Genomic DNA, 15,724 nt, shown 5'->3' on the forward strand with positions numbered 1-15,724 from the left:
ACATCAAGCCAACAAAAGTTCGTTGGTGAAGTCTGTACCTTTCGATATGCAACCCATCACCTGCATGAACTGGTTGCAGAACTCCTGGCAGCTTTTTTAATTTAAACTCAAAATGTGTATTGTGGGTCTCTTAAAAGGTTGCATGTGCCAACCTGGCCTCTGCAGTCATGTTACCTCAACTGCAGAGCACAGCACATAAGTCTACCTATTGAGATTTGAATTATTCCACTAACCATAAGAAAATTTTTTGCTACAAATATCCCACCCTTACTTTGAGAAACCTCGAATAGTTTTTTTAAACCAGAGAAAAACATATGACATCACAATGGCTCCCTGGGATACTAGAATCCAGAACCCAGAAATTTCAGTTTGACTCCTCAGGCAACATTGAAGCTGACTACAGGATACAGATGTTAACTGGCAGTGCGTTGTTGCCTGATGATGATGTGTGGAAAGAGGACAGCTATGGATAAGATGGGTGTAAATTCAAATTTGGATCTCCATGCTTCTGAAGAGAATGTTACTTGGGCTATTCTTTCTTTTTTCTTTTATAAGACAGAGTAAGTGACTGCACCCATTTACTATGACTTCCATATCAAACTGTCTACCTCTGGTTGCCTTAAACAATAGAAATTACCTCACTGCTCTGAATCTTAAAATTCAAGGTCAAAGGGTCACCAGGATTGGTTCTTCTGAGAACCATGAGGATCAATGTCTTTCGTGCCTCCTTTTCCTTTTTTTTCCTTCTTCTTCTTCTTCTTCTTCTTCTTCTTCTTCTTCTTCTTCTTCTTCTTCTTCTTCTCCCTCTTCCTCTTCCTCCTCCTCCTCCTCCTCTTCTTCCTCCTCCTCCTCTTCCTCCTCCTCCTCCTTCTTTTTTTGTCTTTGGCTTCTCTGCCACATCACCTTAATTTTGGCCTTTACCTTCATTGGTGGTCTCTCTGTGTACATGCCTGTGTTCACGATTCTTTGTTATAAGGACATCAGCCATATTGAATGAAAAGCCTACCCTATTTCAATATGACCTCATCCTTAGCAGCCATATCAGCAATAACTCTATCTTCAAATAAGCCAAATATTTAAAGATACCGAGAGTAAGTATTCCAGGGTGGAGTAAGTATTCCAGGGTGTGAATTTGGGAAGGACACAATCAAACCATACTCGAACAATCAGCCCCTGGAGGTTGCTATTAGAATGAAATGGAGTCTGTGGTTAAAAATCTGAAACAAGCTGGATAAATAGCAAGCATCATTTATATGATTCCTCAATTCCAAATGGCTCTCCAGATGGATCCTTAACTCTGAAATAGAGTTAGAACCTTATATTCCGCCATGCCAAGTCCATCTTCTGCCTTGGCATCAGAGTGTGCTTCTTCAGTTCAGACACAGTCATGGCTTTCTCCGGCTGACTGTTCCTAGGGGACAGTATGCAAGATCCCATCTCCGGTTTCACTTTCACCTCTGTCTCCAGCCTGCTCCCCCAGTTCTTCTCTTCAGAGCCTCCACTCCAGCCAAGTTGAGCCAGGCAGTGTCCTCCTTTCTCTTCCATGCCTTGGTGATTTTCCCCACTCCCCTTTCATAGTCTGGAATGCAGGTGGCTCACAGTCCACCTGTAATCCTCCGTCCCCTTTTGTGGTTAAACTCAAAACATCTCCAGCGAAGTCATCCATGACCTCAAGCCTTGCAAAGACGGCTGTTTTTCTCTCGTGTGCTTCATTGGGTCAGCGATGTCACGCTTCTCGTGGAATAGCTGTGCTGTGTGCTCTTATTTCAGTTAGCTCAAGTGAGCCTCCCCTTTCATTCTCAGGAAGCTGCACTGCCGATGGTGAATTATTTCACCATTTTATCTAGCCAGAGTTTTTCTCAGCATAACCCTTGACTTCCTTCCATATAATTCAGCACATTTTTAGAATAAGTTCTTGTAAAAATAGGACATTGTCATTTTACTTTTTTATACTCACTTCTAGGCCTAGCACATTTTAGTAAAAGTAACACAAATTTTAGTAATGGCTAATAATAAGTATTTATTAAATTAAGACATCTTTTTTACTCTTCTATTAAACTAACCATTTAATTAAACACAAAACACAGCACTACGATCACAAATCACCAGTCCATATTGAATTTCTTTTATACCTTACTTTTCCTTTTATAGTAGCTGGTCATGATAACTCAGACTAGCAAAAAGATGAAATAATTTTTTACAAAAATGGCACAGTCACATTCTCTGTTCTCTCCAGATGAGTCTATGCCCTCATCACCATGCCTTTATTAGGCTGAGCTGGTGGTATTTTTTTTCACTTATCAACAAAGATGGTTGGGAATTCTAAGATACTATCAAGTAAGACATTAAACATACCCCTTCTGTTCCATTGTATATAAGCAGTTCAGAAGACAATGATCTTTTACATCCTAGTTTCTCAGCATGGGGAGCCTTATGCTTCCCGATGGTAGCTTTAGCATTGCATTCAAACAGATGCCTGTTGTATTCCCTGACGGAAGCATGTCTTCCTAGGGCATCGGGACCACAAACCATAGGGTTTGTGCTGTGAGCCTCAGGTTTGTTAGAGTCTAAGCTAGGCTCAAATTCCATAAACATGTTTATCCTTTGGTGGTAAGAGAGGTTATTGTTGCTTCCCTGTTATGGTTCTCATACAGTTTATCTGTGGGGATTATACAGCACCATATCCTGGCTATATATTTAGTGTGTGTCTTACATACTTCTAGAAGGCTGATGTCCCACTCTTGTAAGATTATGTCACCCAGCTTGTCTCCAACCACGCCTTCCCCAAGGTTTCTGTCATGCTATTGGTCTGACAGGTTTTGATTCTGTAGAATATGGTAAGAACAGTTACTTAGCCACTCTTTGCTGTAAAGTTGACTGTGTCATTATGGGTAAGGACATATTAATGCACCAGTCACTCTCTGGTTTACAGAGAGTGACATCCTGCTGGCAAGAAAGGTAAACCTATGTTAGAAATGTGGATTAATTCCTTCCAAGATCTTCCCAGAATAGAAGATGTTAATGTACTTAGTGTCTCACCAAGTGAATGGTTGGTCATAAGTGTTAAAGCTATTCCTGAGTAAAGGTGAAAGGTCAAACCACCAGAGATTGGTCTCTGTTGCTGGTTGGCTGGATTCTTGTCAGGAGTGGCTAGAACAATGCTGTGAAACGGAATAATGTATTGATGGATCCATGCATAAATTCCATTCCTTATTCCATATATCCAAGCACTATTGTTTGAAGGCTGGCCTATAATGAGTATAGATAATGTCAACTGCCCTATTCTGCCCTATCTGCTTGGGTTGCTTTTATAGAGAGGATTCTCTTTGTAGACTATGTGGAATAAATACAAGGATCTTCAACTTCCTTGGATTTCCATATATCCATTCCCAATTCTGTAACCATGATTTCCTTAATCCTGATTTTCTGATCATTCTTAACCAAAGATGAGCCTTTTTCTTATCTATGATTCTTTATATCATCACATTTGTCAAGGATAAAGGGACTGTAAGAGGAAGGGATATGTTAGAAAAGAGTAAGAGAGAGTGTTTAGAACACTGATCATTTTAAGAGACCAGTTGAGCAATCAAAATGCCTGGCAGATTATGAACTGCATAGTCCCATAAAACTCATCTTTTGAAAAACTCAATAGATGATTTCATCTTCTTTATAGCACTTTATTTCACATTTGAAATATTCAGCAAACACACAATGCTGATATTTGTTCCTTCAAACATGAATTATTTGACAACCTATAAATCATCTTTTCCAAAAATCTCAGCAAACTGAAGACATGCAGATAAGAAACAGTTTTCAGAGTGAGGTAAACAGTTCCAAGCAGGTGTGAAGGAATTCTAGAAAGAAAGCATGCTTCATTCTCTGTGAGGTGCTAAGTCAGGGAGGAGACGGGAAAGAGTGGTTCATGGGATGAGCTGGTTTTTCACTAATGTAGGACATGTCTTCTCCCTCCCTATTCAGCTCACATTTTACAAGAAGCAGGACACAATATCTTGCCACATCCTTCACCGGGTCAAAGCATCTTGAGGAGCAGAGCATTTTCTCTAGGATGCTTCTCCTGGCATTTTCAGCCTTCTTTGCCAGCGCAAATCAAAGATACAACTCATAAATCAGAGTTAAAAAGCAACTACTCAATACAGTGGGGATAAACATTTCATTCCATCTTGGTCATTTATTATGAACATTATTAATAACTTTTGGTTGAATGCCTCACAAAAAACAACACATGTTTGAGTCCAAATATAATAGCATACTTATAATAATATAAGAAGTACAAATGAAATTAAAGTAGCAGCTATCAGGAACATTTGTCCCATCCTGGTGGGAGAGTGAAGACAGAACCACGGAGCTGGTGTTCAAGATGACACCAAAAGGTGTTGTATTAGTTACCTTTCTGTTACTGTGATAAAATACCATGACCAAGAGTGCCTTAAGAAAGAACTTATTTCAGCTTACATTCATGGGCAAAGATTCCATAATAGAGGCGAGAAGCTGGCTATCACACTTTGTTTCACACACAGGAAGCAGAAAGAAAGAACAGGAAGTAGGGTGAGGCTTTAACCTCCCAAAGCCCACCCCCAGTGACATACTCCCTTCAGCAAGGCTCTACCTCTTAATAGTCCCACAAACCTCCCCAATCAGCACCACCAACCTGGGACAAAGGTTCAAATAGAGCCTTTTCCAAAAGTGCCATCACTCTAGTCTGAGATACCGCCTTTTCTTTCTTGGATTCTTGAGGTAGCTCCCCAGTGTGTCTCTTTGCCTTCACCCTGCTCGCCAACAGTAAACAAACAAACAAACAAACAACAACAACAAAAATAGCATGGTTGCTTCTGTCACAGAAATACCCTATTGCTGGTACCAACTTCTATGTTGATCTTTTTTTTTTTTTTTCTGGACTATGATGAAACACCTTGACCAAGGCAACTTGTAGAAGAAAAAGTTTCTTTGGGCTTATTATTCCAGAGGGTTATCATACATGATGGTGGAACAAAGCATGGTGGCTGGAGCAGGAACCTCAGGGCTCACATCTTGAAGTATGAGCGAAAGCAGAGAGAGAGAGAGAGAGAGAGAGAGAGAGAGAGAGAGAGAGAGAGAGAGAGAGAGAGAAAGAGAACTGGTAATGGTATAAGGTTTAAAACCTCAAAGCTATCTCCAGTGACATATTTCTTCCAGTAAGGTCATATCTCCTAAACCTCATTTCCCAGTTTGTGGAGCTGAGAAAAGGATATTTGTTAGGTTGCAGAAAGGAGCAGTAACATGTGACTCCTGCTACAGAAAAGGCTCACTGAGACATGGCAGTCCTCCACTTCTATCAGCAGAAGGCATGTCACTGTGCATTGGTAGAGCACCAGAGCATCTATCAAGTACAGAAGGGCATGTTACATATAGAAAACACGGCGTGAAAATCCAACTTGGTGTGGAGACCTTCCTGTGCCTGAGCCTAAGAAGCAGCCAGTGCTGCTGCTATTAAATTCAACCAACCACGCAATGGAGCCAAGATGTGTCTAGGGAGAACTCCTATTAATTCTACTCTTGCCTCCATTCCAAATCCAAGCCATTATTCTCATGCACACATAGCAGTTAAGAATGAATGTGTTAAGTTTCAGGATATGCTCTTCTGGTCCTTGCTTTTATTTTAAAATGACGTATTTATTCAAGTGTTACTTATTAAAGATACTTTAGTGACATCTTTGATATGCATTATTGAACTTTGTACAGATTCTCAGAGCATCCTCAGAGTGAATTGATCTCGTGTGTATCCCTGGCAGCCTGAGTCTGTTGAGAAGTCTGTAGAAACTGTCACACTGGCCTTGGCAGGAGGTCACCTATGAGACCAGTGCTGAGACAGCAGTCCAAGGTGTGTGTGTGTGTGTGTGTGTGTGTGTGTGTGTGTGTGTGTGTGTTTCACTCAAATGTGCACTCAAATGCACAAGTTTATGTGAACACAGGGTGATTTAAGGATAGTAGGGACTTTTAGTCTGTAATCCCTCTGCTAAATTCAAAGCATATGTTTAAGTTCTAATTTTTTAAATATCCATTCTATGTGTTTGCTGAGCATTAAGTTTGACTCTGCTCAACTTTCCCCAACTGAAAACTCTTTCAGTTGAGCCATCAGTGGATTACAAATGAATGCTTGGCACTCTCTTCTGAAAGGAGGTAAATAAAACACCGCACCCTGGGTTGGTGTTCACAAGACTCGCCGTCATCAACATGATCCTTATTCCTCAGCATTTATTTAATAGCACTAAAAATATGCTGGGCTGTGAAATGTGGCCAAGCCCACACCATGGACACATCAGGGTCACATTCTTTACTGGAATATAGTTACTTTTTTGCACATAAATTGCCTACACATCTATAGATTAAATGTACCTTCCAGAAGAAAATCCCACATCATTACTGAATTGCAATTTCATACTCCCAAGCCTGAAATTTCCATTCTGTCAGAATCACTCAAGTTACCCACAGTTTCAAAAGACCAAAATCATTTTACTGTAACTATATTTTTTTTCAATACTAGGCCAAGGATAAATGTGGTCACATTGATTTCTCACAAACGAACCTGAAACCCTTGATTTGAAATGAGAAAACCATTGTGTGCAATTATTTTCAGTCTGAGGGTGGTTTAATTGGATCTCTCTCTCTCTCTCTCTCTCTCTCTCTCTCTCTCTCTCTCCCCCCTGTGTGTGTGTGCATGTGTGTGTGTGTGTGTGTGTGTGTGTGTGTCTGTCTGTGTGTCTGTAGTGTATAGTGCAGTGTGTGAACAAAGTAGGTAAGAAGACCAAGGTGGACATCAGGTCTCCTGCTCTGTTGTTCCCTAACTTTAGTTTTTGGAGACATGGTTTTTCAGCCTGGAGCTCACTGTTTCATCTGCCCAGCAAGCCCCATGGAGCCACCTGTCTCCCTTAGCCCTAGTTCTGTGGTTACAGAAGGGTGCTATTACACCCAAGTTTTTTGTTTGTTTGTTTGTTTTGTTTTGTTTGAAACATAGATGCTGTGGATCTAGACTCCGGTCCTCACTCCACAGACAACTTGCTATTGAGTCACATCCCCAGCCCAGTTTAAATGACTTTAAGGAAATATTGCCATCTCATTTATGAGAAATGAAAATAAAAATAATTCCTTTGTTTCCTGTACTATCGAGAGACAGAAGCTTGAGTGTGGAAGAGCCCTTCCCTTCTTTGTTAGTTACACTCATTTTACTTTTGTGTTTCCCTAAAAGAATTAGACGTGACCAACTCTTTGTTAGTCTTCATTCTGAGTCCTGTATCTATGGACCCAGGGCAACCAATGGCTAAAGCAGGTTAGGCTGGTTACAATAGTTCAAACTTCAGGTTCAGGACAGTGACATTTGCTCTTCAGATGGCAGTGTGCTATCAACCACAGGTTTCTGCCCCAAAGAGCTTTTGTTTTAGAGCATAACTGTCACATATTTATCAGCAGATGCAGTGAAGACATCCTATTAAGAGGAGTCTGCCTGTGCCTCTTACAGCATTCACAAGCTCTGAGTCCCTCTGAGGGCACTTCTTCCCAGCTCTCCTGCTTCTCTGAGCGCCCCTAGAGCTTGATCTTGAGATTTGCATCACAGATCCCTTGCCATCTGACTTTTGCCTGGGTTCAGCCCCAGGAAGACTGGGACAGGAGCCCATGGAGAGTAAAGGGAAGAAGCTTGGGTTCTCCTGGTCCTGACCTGTTGCTTCTGCACCCTGCAGTTGTTTTGTCTGTTTCCTAGAGGCAGCAGCTCCTGCCAGACAGACCTCATTTACACCTCCTCCACCCTCTGAACTTCTCCCTCTCTCTGTGTTGTAGGTGAGATTGCACCAGGGGGCTTTACATCTTTTTTTTTTTTTTTTTTCCAGTCTAACAAATCCCTTTATGACTGGGAATTCTTTCCATCTGGGACCAGCACTGGTTCATTACCGTCAACTTAGCCCCACTTCTTTTCCTACATCTCCCCAGAAGACAGTGCTGTATCACTCCTTGGAAACTAGCAGACCTTCACCACTTGCGGATACAGAACCTAGTAAGAACCCACACAGGTATAGGAAAACAGCAGGTCAACCACCACATGGTAATTCGTTAACCTGCCTGAAGTAACCCAAGGTAACATGACACTTCTTTAATGCTATTTCCTAGTTTTAACCATAGACCCTAGAAATAAAGTTCATTTGTCTGTCTATTCCAGCATTTCTTTTAACGATATATTATTACTATTTTCAAATATTAGTTTAAGAAAGGTATGTATCATTGAATTTAAAGTTACAAATTTGAGCAAGTATGGATGTTCTGACTTAAATGCACATTTCAGGGGAACATCCCTGAACAGCCTGAGTTTCTGTTTTGGACATGAGCAGAGAGCAAGGCAGAGGTAGACTCATAGTGATCTTACAGATGGAACCAAAGGACCAGGTGGGGTGAGGGAGGGGTGTAAAATTTGAAATTGATATTTGAGACTCAGAAAATCTGAGTACAGGTCCGACTCATAATAGCTATGCAACCTGGTGCAAATTAAGGAGATAAGCAAGTGGCTTTTATGAGGTAATGCTGCTGTCTTGTGTCTGGATATGAATTTGCTCTCCTCCAAGCAATCACTACTTCAAATCTATGGGGATTCCCGACTCTGCACCCTAATTACTATAATACCTGTTCTATATCTTGAAACAGATAAATGAGTAATAGACCTTTACTTTTCTATAATACACTAAACTCCAAATTCCTTGATTATTTATTGAATAGACTGAAATTACCTCAAATTATAGGCCCCAAACTCACCTCAGCACAATAAATATAAATTTATAAATTCAACATTTGCTTTCAATAGGCCTACATAAAGGCTTCCCATATTGATACATAATATAATGTTTCCTCTACACCAAGTCAAAAATATTCTTCAGTCTTCATGTTTCTGGCATCTGTCTTTCCTTGCAAATACCTGTAGCAGAATGGGGGTTGATGAAGCGTTTTAGCCTAGATTTAAAGTAGAGAGTTGGAAGATGGAGACGTGTTCAGGAGGAAGGCACCTATGAGGATGGGCAGAGACTTCTCCAGGAAGACTCACAGAGACTAAGACATATACTCAAGTGTGGACATGGGCTCCCCAACGGCAAGTTGTCTAAAGACACTTTATATAATCCAGCAGTCCTTGGTGCTGCAGAGATAGGACCTAGGCCAAAAGCACTTGTAGATTTTTCAGAGCACCCAACGTGAGTTCCCAGCACCCACATCAAGCAGATCACAACTGCCTGTAACTCTAACTCCAGAGCATCTGACATTCTCTTCTGGCCTCTAAAGAAACTTGCACACTCACATGTGCATACCCACATGTATATCTGCAATTAATTAAACAATACAAAATCCAACCTTAAAAAAACGAAACAAAACAATCTTCATTACTAATATCTCTCACTGAAACAAGCAGAACCTCAAATTTCTCTATATGTCTAAATAGCACTGTGCTAAAATTCTGAAATGCTCCAAGATTGTTGGCTATGACCTGGCCTAGGTCTTTGGTGTATTTCCCTAATGACAGTTAAGTCCAATAAAGATCCTCAGGAAGGACCTTGAGACCTGTCTCTCTTGACTGTGCCTTGCCTTGACAAGATAGACATGATCCGTGAGAATACTCAGGAATGATGGGGTTTAATGTCTTAATTTTTTTATTGCATCAATATGAAATACAGTAGGGCATCATTCTAACAGGGAAAACTAGATGTTTTCCCTTTTATACCAGGTCAGTTTCTATTGAATCCAGATTTGGAGATCACTCCATAGAAGATTGTTTTTGGTTCACTTGGATGGTAGTAGAAAAATTGGGATCAAGTATATTTGTTAGTGGCAATTGAATGAGTAGAGTTAGGTACTTGGTCTGTACTTTCAATGTGGTGTATTCCTTTGCAAACAAAAACAGAATAAAATATAGATATATGTAGTAGTGCCCTATTAACTGTCTTGTGATGTTTGTCACTCAAGTAAATAATGTTCACAACTTACTCCTTGAAATTATAATACACAGAAGTAGAGATATTGTCATACTTGGGTCAGTAGCTCACAGATCAGGAACTGCTGCTCTGTGCCCTGATTATGCTCTTATCTAGGCACTTATGTTAGGCTAACTAACTAAAATCATTGCTAACTGGGTGAGAGACCAGATCCAATCTTAACAGGAAAAAAATTCTCTCTGCAATTTCCTTAATTATTATAAAAATCTCCATTGTCCTCATTCTGCAAAATACGTCACATTTTTATATCTCTACCTATCTTTCATTGTGCGATCAGTTACTGGCCCTACATTCTAATTGGTGGAAAGTTCTTTAAAATATGTATCATCTTTTTGCAGATGAAAACTATGTTCTAAGAAGACTGTACCATTAAGAGGAAATGAGTTAGAACAACATCCTGAGAACTGTCAAGGATGACATTCCAGAATGTTCTAAAGTACATACCAGCTGCCAGCATAATTATAATGCATGTAACATATTGATAAAACAAAATGATTTAAAGTTAATGTTTATTTAAGGTTTTGTATAGTCTTATATCTTCTGACATTTTTGACAAGGGTTCTTCTTAGAGAATTATTCAACTCCATCTCAGTTCTTTTAACTCTTTTTTTTGAGGTTAGCCCACTGTATTTTCCCATCTAGTATGGAAAATATTATAAAATATAGGAAGAGAATTTTTACAAAGGAGAAATAGGGTTCTATATTCTTCACTTTGTGGCTTTATACAACTATACCATCACCCCATCTGCCTGCCTGGCAGAGGGTCTAATTAAACATGTTGATTTGTACCTGCATAAAAGGACCTCTCAGCACCTATAGGAAGTACTACTTCCATACATATCTATACTCTAAATTAGCCATCAATCAAGAGGAATTACAGATGGAAAATTATTTTCCAGTCTCTTACTGAAGAGCTAGTAAACCATCACGGAGGAAGAACCTCATTTTCTCAGGACTGTCTCTTTTCGTTCCCCTTCCAGCCATGCCCTCATCCCTCTTATTCTACTGATTAAATCCCCCTCTTTCAAAGTACAGGGAAGAGCTGGGAGAATTCCTAGATAGAATCATGTGCCCACACTGATTCTGGCCAGCCTATGACAGCTTCAGCCTACCACTGCCCATTCAGTTCCATCATGTGCATCCCTGTTTCCATCTTCTAATACTTCCCTGCTCTTCTCGGCTTCTTCCTGACAGTGCCATGTGATTTCACACCTCACTTAGCACCTTCACACAGAAATAATGCATGTGTAAAGGCTCATCTCTTCAAGTAGATTAATAAAAGACTGTGAGAAAAGTTATTTGTTTTTAATACATCTTTGTGTGAAATTAAACTTGCATTAACATATGGTCCTATAAAAGTAACTTTGGACTTTTCGTAAGATGCTACAACATTCACCACCATTGGAAACTGGTCCTCAGAGGCAAGACATGCATTAAGTTCTCCAGAGGAGTGAACACACATAGGATCCAGAATTTCAGAGCTGTGATCTGCTCTGAGAAGAGAAACTGACAGTTCAGAAGAGTTGTTTTAATTTAGGAATTGGTTCTCAACCTATGGATTGTGACTCCAAAGGAGTCAAGTGACCCATTCACAAGAGTCATCCAAGATCATAAGAAAACACAGATATTTACATACTTTTTATAACAGGAGCAAAATTACAGTTACGAAAGCAATCTTATGGCTGGGGGGTCACCACAACATGTGGAATTGTATGAAAGGGTTGCAGCCTTAAAACACTGAGAACCCCTGCTCCAGGGGGAAGGATTTAAGATTCCAGGAAGAAGCCACTGAGAACTTCACGATACAAAAAAAAAAAAAAAAAAAAAAGCAACACCAACTGATAGAAAATGTTTGAACCCCAAGCAAAAATTACATTTTAGCTTTTTTTTGTTAGAGACTTTAATCATTTGGGGTGGGAGATTTTGAGAAACGTGTAACAACCAGTGGCAGAGAAAGAACTGAATCGAATTTACGTCATTCCATATCTTACAAAGAGATAGTATACGTCAAGCAAGGAATGTGTTATGTGTATTGGGAGTGAAGACCCAGCAGTGAGAAATGGGAGAAAATAGACATGGGAAAACGGAGGTACTGCAAGTGTATAATGACAGATGAGGGGCGACAGGCGGGTAGGCTTAGAGCCAACAGGAAGAACTCAACAGTTACTTATGGGGTTGGAGTTGAGGGTAAACACGGAGCTTCTTAAAGGTCTGGAAGGAGCAAGAAAGATGCTGGATCTATAGGAATTCTGGAATAAGGTTGAAAGCAGGTGTCTGTGCACTGTATAATGGACCTCAAGGTAGGGCTGAAAGTTGTAACTAGAAGACTAATCACCAGCCATGGACCAGTGGCCCCATGATGCTCAGTCCGGGAGTAATGAGAAAGGGGACTGACTTGAGAATAGGGAGGCTGCCCAGATGACTAGCATGACCACTTCCTTTGAGTTGTCATCTGAGAAAGCTTAAGTGTATGATATGTGTAAAGGGCACTAAGTAAGTCAGATTGCAATTATTTGAAGTTTTTTTTTTTTTTTTCTTTCTCTTGCTGTGTGTAACCTGGAGTTGCTGGAATCACTTACTTATTGGACACCAAACTTCCTGTCTTCCCCTTCTTTCCTGGTAAATGTTTTGTGCCAACTTGAAGGGGTCATATGATGTGGAGCAAACAGTAGTTCTAGGTATGTTTGTGATAACATTTCTCAGAAAGATAAGCATGTAAACTGGTAAACTGGGAAAGACAGTGTGGGAAAAGGAGTTCTCCCTGTGCTTCATCCTATCAGCTGAAGGCCTCAACAGAGTACAAAGAGAGAGGCAGTATGAATTTGCACTCTACCTGAAGACTGACTCGGGATAGAGGTCTTCTTCTGGTTCTCAGGACTTCAGCTCATACCGGAACTCCATCATTGGTTCATAGACCTCCCAGTCATACCACCAGTCATACTGAGTCTCTAGCTTGTTCATGAGAGATCATGGGACTTCTCAGCCTCCACCATCATGCAGGCTAATATCTTATGGTAATTATACATACATGTATGTATAGAATGGATTCTATTATGCATGCATACAACATACAACATACGTATACCAAGTATGAATGACACCTGTATCCTATTTGTTCTTTTTCTCTCAAAGCACATCTTCTGTATTGTGTTTTCCTTGTAAAGGCATAGCAGTACCTACCCTGGGAGCTGTGAACAGAAATAACAAAGGGTTCAGCAGAAAACCTATGATGCCCTAATAGGCTTGGACTGGGCCTTGTAGCTAGAGTTTTCTTGCCTGGCCCACAGTCAGGACAAATCTCTCTCACCTGCCAGTCCCACAGCGGTCAGACCCAACCAAGTAAACACAGAGACTTATATTGGTTACAAACTGTATGGCCATGGCAGGCTTCTTGCTAACTGTTCTTATAGCTTAAATTAGTCCATTTCTATAAATCTATACCTTGCCACGTGGCTCGTGGCTTACCGGCATCTTCACATGCTGTTTGTCATCGTGGTGGCTGGCAGTGTCTCTCTGACTCAGCCTTCCACTTCCCAGCTTTATTTTCCTCCTTGTCCCTCCTATACTTCCTGCCTAGCCATCGGCCAATCAGTGTTTTATTTATTGACCAATCAGAGCAACACATTTGCCATACAGAATATCCCACAGCAGGGCCTTTGACAAACTAGCCAAATCCCAGAGACCCTTTTATTACGCTGTATCTCAATCCTTCTCTGTTACCAGGCTAAGCACATGTCTGGTGCTCAGTAAACAGTGGGGGAGGGGGGGTCAAATCATTCTCACAAATGATAAAGTTGTTCTTATTTGCAAAGTTTGCATGTGGGAGTCCATTCACTGAATAAAAGATGTGTGCCTGGGTTGCAAGAATTTAAACGTTACCATCTTTGTCGGAAGGTACAGGTTTTTCTCTAGATCCACATGCATTATTCATCAGCTTTAATTCTGTCATGTTGACCTAGAATTTCATGGCCCTGCAATGCTGCTGCATACCAAGCATCCTCGAGGAATAAAGCCCTGGCTGAAGCTTCAAATAACATAGAGCCTTCTCCATCTCTATTTCCTGGTGGATTATGTGACGACACATCATAAGCCTTCCGTAAAGTCATCTCCCCTCCAGTGGAGGAAATTCATCTGCCAGTGCTGCTCTGAGCAAAGAATACATTCCTTCCCTGGAAATATATGCTTTAATATTTAATAAAAGCATGAATTTGAAGAGCATCTGTCAGCTGTAGAGAAAGAATCTGATGGGAAGTGAAGACAAACTTCATTTGAGAAGATTAAGAGAACTGAAAAAATGGCTACAGTAGTATTATATAACTCTATAGGAAACAAACACTCAAAACTCCCCCTTCCCCACCCCACCCCTGCCCAAAATAAACCAACCCACATGGAATGCTTGTCCCATGCAAGAAAGTGAACACAGTGTGGAATATTCAGGAGGTTCCAGTCTGAAGTAAAATCCAAGCTAGGACAGTGCCAGCCACTGTCTATAGCCTCGCTTATAAATCAGCTCTGCCCCTGGGGAAGACAGATGGCTTAGCATCTAACACAGACATAACCACAACCGAGCAGACTGAGACCTGCCAGAAGCCAAGGAACAAGGGCGCCTCAGAGAAAAGATAAATTGAGCTCTCTTTAAACCCCACCGAAACTGTTTCTCTGGCAACTCCAGGTACAGCAGGGGGCACCAGCATCTTCCAGCACACAGGCTACCAGCTGTACAACCTTGGCAAGGCAGTCTGTAACCACAGCCATGTGATGGTGTGTCATTAACTCAAGCCTTCAAGCCCCAGGGTCCTCCAGACTGTTCACAGGCATGGCTGGAGCCGCCTTTTGAAGGTTGAGAGCATCTGCATTCCAGGGCTGTGTTAGTCAGCTTCCTCAGCACAGAAAGTACCAGACTTATTCCCTGCCAACTTATAAATAAATGATGTAGGCGGAACATGCAGGGTCACTGCTACCCAGGCTAAAGGCAGCACATGCACTTCTGTTTCCAGGAAAGTCAGAATGAAATAACAGAGCCCTGAGAGAACCCGGGGCTCCTCAAAGCCAGGAAGAACCTGTGGAGTCAGAGGAGCCCAGAGCATTAATCTCAGTGGTCACTTAAAGCAAGCCTCTCATGAATAAGACATTCATTTTTGTGTGGCTCATTTTGATGAGCTTGTCTTGTGCATATATGACATCTTGTACACCAAGAAAATCTGTGTTAGGATGGGCTTTGTGGGGGTATTTTTAAAGTTCAGTGCTTTTAGAGACAGAATAGATCTCAGATGAGACAATACCATGCCTTAAGATAAATGGTAGATTATCAAATAATCCTTCAGAAGACATCTAGGAACTGATCACACACAGGTAAGAGTAGACAGACACATTCTGATACTGCCATTCCTGGATCCAGATTTTAAACTTATTAGGTGAGTCTTCATTCGGTAATACTATCAGTTACTATAAGTTTCATAGCTTAGGTAGGAAGCTACTCACCAAGATGAGAATGTTTCTCTAAGAAACTTCAAGTTCTCTACAAATGACTTAATGAAGTGAGTATTTGGACAGAAAAGCTTTTAAATAGTGAGCAGCCTGTAACTACTGTAGCATGTCACCTTACCATAATACATACTATCCAACAGAGTGCTTCGAATCTAGTCATTTATTATCTGATAGTTTATTGGATACTTGCACAGTACTGTGGATTGAAAAGCGTATGA

General features: G+C 40.8%; 1 long non-coding RNA gene across 1 annotated transcript; it reads left to right on the top strand.

The window, feature by feature from the left end:
- Positions 1 to 382: 382 nt before the first annotated feature.
- Positions 383 to 10,520, top strand: LOC131918563 (uncharacterized). Its single transcript, XR_009381025.1, has 3 exons — positions 383 to 560; positions 7,881 to 8,124; positions 10,358 to 10,520. It is a non-coding gene; the product is annotated as an uncharacterized LOC131918563 (long non-coding RNA).
- The last annotated feature ends 5,204 nt before the right edge of the window (positions 10,521 to 15,724 follow it).

The sequence above is a fragment of the Peromyscus eremicus genome, chromosome 8b, assembly GCF_949786415.1.
Source record: "Peromyscus eremicus chromosome 8b, PerEre_H2_v1, whole genome shotgun sequence".
In the NCBI taxonomy this organism is placed as follows: domain Eukaryota; kingdom Metazoa; phylum Chordata; class Mammalia; order Rodentia; family Cricetidae; genus Peromyscus; species Peromyscus eremicus.